We start from the raw sequence: 8,956 nt of genomic DNA, 5'->3' as shown, positions 1-8,956 counted from the left end.
TTTCTTGGACAAGATGCTTAAAATTGCATCAATTACAATCAACAACCATGGAGACATGAAAGCATGCAAACTCCTTACGCTTTTTAGGATTCCCAGAAAGTCTTATATCCAGCAGGTAGCTGGACTCAAGGTTCATCCTATGAATCAATATGCTATCAAAACTATGGACGCCCATTGAAGTCTACCCGTCCATGCTCCTAATCTTCTAATCAAAGAGAGATAAATAAGAGAAATGAAAAACATAAGCAATTACCCTGTAGGAAGCCATGATGTGTCAGGGTTGTGTCCCGGCATCGCCATACCTCCCTATGCTGCTAACCAAGCGGTTCGCCAGCCGCTACATCCAGGGATCCCACAAAATCATTAAACCTGGCGGCTGCTCGCTCTTTGATCAGTGATTCACCGGCCACTAGATCGATGAAGAATCTCTCAAAAATCCGCTTTTTGATCAGTGAATCACCAGCCACTGTCAACTGGGAGCTCCTGGACCTGAAGGATTCCCAATGTGCTTTTACCTGCGGCCTCGCTACGCGCCTCAAGCTCTTCCAACGTCCAATCCAACAAGAGAGATCTGGGTTGGTCGGTTGGGCCCAAGGAGACGCGGCGATCGATGGCATCATCCAACGTCGGTTAGTGTCTATTCATTAGCGATGTCTGGCTAGTAGGTCACAATGGCGGTGCCCCGCGGCACGAGCCCAGGCACTTGGCCGCACCGATGGCGGCGGCGGTGCCCGGCCTCATGGGTGGAAGCGGCAGCGCATAGGCCCGTGGGTGGCGATGACAGCGTCTCTAGGCCGCGCAGGCATGGGGACAACAGGGTCGGGTGCATGCGATCGAGCTGGCATGGGGATGCATGAGCCGTGGGGGAGCATTCGGTCGGGAACCTAGGGTTCGCTTCGGCGATTTCTCCGTCTCTTTTTGTTGACGCTGCTAAGTTCATCGGCTTGGGAAGGTAACAAAAGGCTTGGAACCAAAGTACTCCCTCTAAAATAACTTTCTTTACGAGTATGGAGGTAGCCTCCTAACCCTAATTAGTATAGTCATAGAAAAAAAAAACAATCCTACTGCACGTACGCTGGAACTGCGCTAACATGGCCTGATTGCCTCGCGCATGATGATCCACCGGAAACGAAAACAGTGCAACAGTGGCGGAGAGGACAGAGCCAAATCTGGGATTTCGGAGTCTGCGGTCCCACTCGAGATCCTGTGAGGCAGCCAAAAGGGCGTCGTCTCGCTTTCCAGGTGGTGGACCGTACGACAGGCCACGTAAGGCAGAGGTGGATCATCGCCCTACAGGCCGGCAAGCAGCCAGTAGGAGTAGGGCGTAGGCGCGCGGTAGGTGGTTGGGTGCCGCGCCCACCACGTTGCGTATCATGCCGACAGCCGGGAGGCCCGGGAGCACGTGGCCCGCCGATAGGCCTGTCACGGCCGTTGGTAGTTACGGGGGGGCTCGGGGCTCGGCGAGCTCGCTGCTAATTGACCAACTAACGCCCTACCCGCCGCTACCCATATTATAGTATTATACTAGTACAAATACAAATACGAACAAACAAGAGCAGGTGCGCTACAGGACGTCGTTTTGTGTTGAAGAGGTGCACATGCTCTGGATACATGCGCACATGCATGTACAAACCGGGAATCAACAGTCCCCCTCCGTCCCGTTAAACAAGTGCTACTATGCTCTTATGATAATGATAATAATGGCATCCCAAATGTACGTAATAAAAGTTGACTAGCATTTACACTCATGAGGACTGTGATATTTTCAGACTGTAGTAAGTTGAAATTTGGATGTTTCACCAGATATCTTTTGTGTCCTCTTAAAAATTTACAATGATGCTCCACCTGTACGCAGAGTATATATTACGACATGTTTGTGCGTGTGCAGGTGTTTTTTTACTCTATCTGCCACAAAGTTAATCGTGCTTTAGCAAAATGGTAGTTATAAAACGAGTAGTATACGGTGTTTATGTGGTAGCAAAAGTTTGCTCGTTTTCTCTTGTGAAACGTTACACCCCTTCATTTCATCATGTAAGTCGTTTTGGATTTCCTGCCTAGATTCATAAGCTTTACTATACATAGTATCTACATATAAATATATATATATCTAGATACATAGCAAAAGCTATGCAATTAGAGAAGCCAAAACGAGTTACAATTTAGAACATAGCGAGTAGTACGTATCATGCCAAAATATCTCTCTGTGCGCATGCAACTATGAAAGAAAAAAAAATATGTTCCTAGCTTCTTTGTGTGAGGTAACTAGGCAGCGCACTTTTGGATGGTCGGCATGCCGTTGTGTTTGGATAACGCTATCCAGACAGTGAATGTAATACCCGATTTTAAGGACAAAACCAGATATGCACCATATGTGAGTCTTAGAAGTCAAATCTCACATATAGCTACAAATAAGAGGTAATATCAAAAGACAATGCATAAATATATAACGTACTTAGTATAAAAGATATAACCTTTGATAACAAACAGCGGACAGATAACTCCAAACTTCGGGTATTAACTTCACTCAACAGGATCCAACTGACTGGTTGATCACAAGCCTAAACTTCTCCTGAAGGGTGGGGGAAATAGCAAGAGTGAGTCCATGTCGAACTCCACAAGTATAGCAACTAGATTATATAGCTCCCACAATCTCATGATCAATGTGACATAAATAATGTAGAGCATTAAATAATAAATAATGAGCATATTTAACACACAAGAGTCATCACCGTCGATGCAAGAATCCCCAAGGCCGCTCATGACCGTGAGCACGGCTAGTATACTAGTTTTTAACCCTCTGCAGAGGTTGCACATCTTTACCCATGAGTCATGATTTACCCTTTCGCCCGAGGCCCGTCGACCTCTTAACCCACTACCAAGGAAGGTCGGCAGGGATCACTATGAAGCCTTTCAAAAGTTCGTCTAACATGTTAGGGCCGCAAGGTTTCCTTTGCGCGCAGATATAGAGCCCCCCTTCCGATGGCACAATGACGCGCAGCCTATACACATACAGACAGAGGCCACACTATACCCAAAACGGTTCAGCCCCTCCGCCCTTTCGGGTAACCTCTAACAAGCTAGAAAAGGTCTTCATACTGAGCTAAAGCCAGAGCCATTATAGTCCTCATGGTTGCACTGTTGTCCCGGTTATCACTTACAGATAAATCATCAAGTGGCTAAAAAGTCATTTTTATCATTTATTACTTAACATTAATCTAGTCACAGGATCACGGTCACAGAAATAAAATCCAAATGCTATACTTGCCTTAATCCAATTGCTCTTGCTGATCCTGCTGGTCTTACTAGTTGCCAAGGCTCTGATCTTGATCACTGAAGCACTCTTGATCACCACGAATTGCTCACCGACTAATTCCGACCATCGATCACAAACATACGACAACAAACATACACGAAGCAAACAAAGGCTACAATTAGAACAGTACACCAATCATATAAAAATAGTATGAAAAGTTTATAAAAAAGATTCTACGCAGCGCTACGATCACACGGACGTAAAGATCACGAAAATCGGAGTTAAAACAGAGAAGATATGGCCTAAACAAACTAGTGTATTTTCTTTGTATTTCTGGATTTATTTTTCTAAAGGAAAACGGCAATAATACTCATGTGATGTCATCCTGCTGTCATCAGGCTAGCAATCAGCGAGAGCACACGGACGGCGCATGGTTGCATGTGAACGTTCAGTAGTAGTGTGATCAAAACAGAGAGCATGCCATAGAGAGATGACGGTGCAAGGAGTTTCATTACCACCAGTAGGTGCCTCGCGACTTGCACGGATGAACGAGAAGGCTTCAAACAATAGCCACAGCGGCAGCGGCTAGCAAGGACGTCTCAGGTCTCTAGAGTGGATGGCCGGCGCACAGAACAACAAGCATGGTGAAATGCAGGGTAGGAGCTGATTTCTCGACAAGCAGGGTCGCCAAAGTTGGCCATAGTGCTTAGCGGCAGGATGAAAGAAGTAGACCTGGAAGTTCAAAATTGGCATTTTCAGACAAATACGATACAACGCGATTGAAAATAATGTATAAGGTCATGAAAGAGGTGTCCTCACCAGAGACCGATGTGCGGCTAATTTGACCAGTGCTGAAGACAAGAATCGCAAGATGTCCGGAAATCAACAAACGATGGTAGGGACTGGCTGGTGGCGACAAGAGAATAAAAAGGAGGAGAACAATCCAATTTACTACACATGAGATTTCTCAAACTAGAGATTCTCTTAGAGTAGTTTTGATATGCTTTGCCTAAGAGGTCGGTACGTATATATAGGGAGGAAAACTCTTCACATCTAAATCAACTAGCAATATGGTACTAATTGATGATACATCTTCCACCTTTACTAATAGGTCTAAATAAAATTAAAGCCCATTAGTAAATAAAGACAAAGGCCTTTGATAGTTGGTGGAAAATCAGAGATTTATTATTTTCGAAATTAATTAATTTTATGGATAAAATAATTCTAGAAAAGTCCAGAATTATTATTTAAGCCACGAAAAATACTCCGAAAGCTCCGAAAATTCGGGAAAACTCTCGAAGACATTATAGAATATGAGGAACTCAAATAAAGTATTTGAATCTCATGAGAAGATAATTTGGAGCATCTAACAAAATTAGATTATGCTCACCAAAAATAGGGAACAAGTTATAGAAAAAGCTAGAAAAATTCGTGAGAGGTTTATAGAGATTGCTTGATGGTTGACGAACTAAAACGAGTGATTTGGGTGACAAAGAAGGATTTCTAAGAAGCTCCAAATGAAAGCCTAAGCTGAGAAACAAGAAATTTGATTACAGAAGAATATGAAAGACATGTCGGATAAGGAAGATCGACCTACTAAACGCATTTTAAAGACTTTGCTCACTCTCCACATACAAAGAAGCAACAAACAAACATAACCTAAAACATATGTACCAGCATGTTTGCACAACAATGTTGCTATACCCTATGATAAATTTTAATTTGATAAAATAAATATTTTTTCTATGTTTTCATGAGCACAAAAATACAAAATAAATTATTTTAGCTCTATTTTCAAAGAAACAATTTTTAGGGTGTTACAGTGAAGCTAGCAGCACGTACGCCATGCAGATGGCACACCTCAAAACAAAAGAACCTCCTAGCTCTCTGTACTAAAATGGGCATCTTACGAGGCACAACAATGCTTCACTAGGGCCTCTTTAGATTGGAGATGAAAATTTTTTGGCTGTCACATCGGATGTGTCGGAAGGATGTCGGGAGAGGTTTTTAGAAACTAATAAAAAAATAAATTACATAGCTCGTCAGAAAACTGCAAGACAAATTTATTAAGCATAATTAATCTGTTATTAGCATATGTGGGTTACTGTAGCACTTAAGGCTAATCATGGAGTAACTAGGCTTAAAAGATTCGTCTCGTGATTCTCAACTAAACTGTGTAATTAGTTTATTTTTTTATCTACATTTAATGTTCCATGCATGTGTCCAAAGATTCGATGGGATGGATGAAAAATTTTTGGGTGGGGAACTAAACAGGGCCGTGCCGGGACGAGCGGAACCGACAGGTGAAAACACTACGTACGTGTGCGGCGCGCCAATGGACAGACCAGACCAGGGAAATGCAACACGGGCGTCGCCGTCGCTCGTCTGGGTCCAGAAGCTAGCCGGCCGGTCCAACCAGACGCGCCCGCATGTCGCCGGGGCCGCAACACACCACACCACCCACGGGATCTATCTCGCGACACAAACCGGCCGGCCGCACGGCATGGCGACAGCGGCCATGCATACGCAAGCAACTCTCTAGGATACCTGTGGCCCGGCCGGTCCAGCCGTCTACTAGTTGCCTGCCCTGCTGGATAGGAATAGGATAGGGGTAGTTTCAGAAGATCCCAGCGGTCAAATCACCGATCTGGACGTGACTAGCTACCTCTCGCTCGTGTTCATGTTCGTCAAAACCAACGCCCCCGCGCAGTCGGTGGGCACGTACTGCTACCAACCACCTGCCCCTCCGCGCGCGCTCGATCCCCCTCCCTAGTCCCTGGCACGGCCAACATCGAATCGTCTCTGTCAGGATCCGCCCGCCGCTCGCGGTCTCTACATCGAATCCCGACGTGTCGGCCGGCTCTCACACGTAACCGATCCGCGCCAGCACCCCAGCAGCAGACCCATCCCAAAGTCCCATCCACCGACGGAACGGAGAAATTTAAACCCGCAGCCGCAGCTCCAGCGCCAGCGCCCGGCGACTCGTCCTCTCATCATCAGGCTCCCACCGTACTACGTCACGCGCGCACCGGCCGGGGACGATGTCGTCGAAGCATCCGTCGTGCCGTGCGTACGTGCGCGCGTACGGCGTACCAACCACCGGTGGTTGCTTGGCGAGGTTGGCTTGCCGCGCGGGTCCGCGCGACCGTGCCGGCATTCCGTCAGACGTCGCTCGTAGCGTCGTCGTCGTCGGTCGTGGCACGTTCGGGGGGACTAGGGCGGCAGCGGCACGCACCGCCGCGTTGGCGATGAGTCGATCGTCCGTTGGGTCGTCGATGGGGGAAAGCGATAGTCCGGCTGCGCGCGCCTCGATCACCCCCGGTCGCTGGCTGGCCACTGACCGAATCCGCGGTCGCTCGTGTTCGCAAACGAACAGACGGAATTAATATAAATAAATAAACAAGATTATTTAAGAAATTCGTTAATTGCAAACCACGTCTGAGGATTGGATAAGGCGCGGCTTTCCGGCGCACGCGCGGTTGATTTGGGTTGGTCCAGTTGGTCACGGCCGGCCGGGCCCATATGAATACGATCTCGATAGGCGATTTGGATAATAATGGGGTAGGAGCAGTATAATTTGCTAATCGGAAGCTAGCTCACTAGCTCAGCTGCGGCTAATGATGTAGGAGTATTGTTCCTTTTGAAAGGGAGACAACCTCATGATGGAATTCATTAGTGTACCCAATGGACATAGCACAAGTTTTATGTCGTTGTGCAAATTAAATGATCTATCTAACACACATAGTTAACTTGCCACACCGTTCGGGTACACTTGTCAACCATAGGCGGACCTAGGGCCCGGTGACCCTGGGCCCATGCCCAGGCTCCTCTCTTAGCAATCCCTTAGAGCCCAATAGATGGCCCATTAGCTGAGCATAGATTGATTGGGCTAGAAGCAGTGTACTAGCATATCATGGTTTGTTTGTCCGGGCTGCTCCATCTGCCTGGGTCCGCCTATGTTGTCAGCGACGGAGATGCCCACATCACGGGATCTTAACAAGATAAGGTAATGTCACGTAGCTCTCTTTTCATTCCAAAATATAAATCGTTTAGTACACTGATATGAATTTTTAAAAACGGTTATCAACATTCTAAACCAAGCCAATGTCGTGCTCCTGTGGCCGGACCAAAAAAAACATGCTTAGGCCCAGGCTATGGGGCTGCGGAGTTTCATGATCCATTTGCACTATCAATTTATTTCAACTAGAGATGATGATTTATTATTAAATTTACCTTTTATGCTAAATCTAGTAGCATCAACATATGTTGTGGATCTAATTAGACTTTTAACTATTGATGGTCAAAAGCTACTACTTAGGCTCAGTCTAAAACAGCCTACATTTAGAATCAAAGGGCTCTATGATAATAAATCCTTGTCGTTGTTTACGTTTACCTTTATCAAACTTCTATAGTTTGGATATTTAGAAACTCTTAACTTATTTAGTTTGGAAACAAAAGATAGCATGTCTATATTTTTTTTACCACCGACGAGAATTTTGATGTATCGGACCTAATGGATCTAGCGCACAGACACATATGTTTATTTTGCAGGAGGCCATACATCTAGTATATGTGAGTGTTTGCTTAGTGTGATGAATGTTAAGTTCGGTGTCGAGTAGGGAGATGGGTTAAGGTATCAGATGTCAATTAGCTAGGTGCCCCTATGGCCCCCATCCTTATATATAGTTTGGATGTAAGTTTATTACAAAGAGTCTTATATACCCTGATATGTTTCCTAGTTTGTTACAATTGAATAGTCTAGTCTTATATAATCCAAATCTAGTTGGTTTTCATGTATACGTACCGATGCCATGTCCACCAAGTAGATGTAGTACCTCCGGATCGGATTCACCCTCGGCCATTCTCTCTTTGTTATTATTTTCCCGTTTGGACCATTACCCATGTCGTAGGGCCATAGCTTAGGTCGTCATCGAAAACAAAGCTTCAGCACTTACAACGTAGGGCACACAAATACTTAAATTGCAGAGAAAAGAATAAAGCAGTATATCTGGTACGAGATAGGGATGTTCTAATTCGGTATGAAATTCCATGCCTAACGCACGGTTCGCATTTGGATAACGATAACACAAAGAGATACGAGCTCTCCGGCCGGTGAATAGCAGCAGGATGCATGGCGTCCTATAGTACTGTCCTGCAGCCGGCCAGTTGCGCGTGCATGGACTTTTCCGTCGTCGTTCAACTCCGGACAGTTTGTACCAAACATAGTTGTGCAGTGGTCACGAGGTGGCGTGGCATTATTCAAACTTGCGAGGCCAAATCGATGCCAAACCTACCGTCGTCCACGTAGTATGGTTCTAGACTCTAGAGAGTGTGTTGGTGTGCGTTGTGCGTCAATTGCATTGGTCCATGGCATCTTCTCTGCAGCTCGCACAGTGGTCACGAGGTGTAGCTGTAACATTCCACCCAAAACCAGTATAAAATTTTGAATTTTTTGAATCTTTTCTAAACGTGCGATGATGTGCTCATTTTAAGAAAAAAAGGACAAGTTCATTCCTTTCAACAAAAAGGACAAGTTAACTCAAACCATAATTAACTTGTGGGTATGTCATTTAAATTGGGAGGAGTCCCTTTTTTTGTCATCAGACTATCTTTGAAGTTTGGTTTGGTTTTGACCATATGAAACTTAAAAACTAGAAATCTAATTGATTGTGGTATAAAATCTAATTGATTGTGGTATTTGGC

This window comes from Sorghum bicolor, chromosome 3 (assembly GCF_000003195.3).
Source record: "Sorghum bicolor cultivar BTx623 chromosome 3, Sorghum_bicolor_NCBIv3, whole genome shotgun sequence".
NCBI lineage: Eukaryota > Viridiplantae > Streptophyta > Magnoliopsida > Poales > Poaceae > Sorghum > Sorghum bicolor.
Note: the sequence above shows the minus strand (reverse complement) of the source record.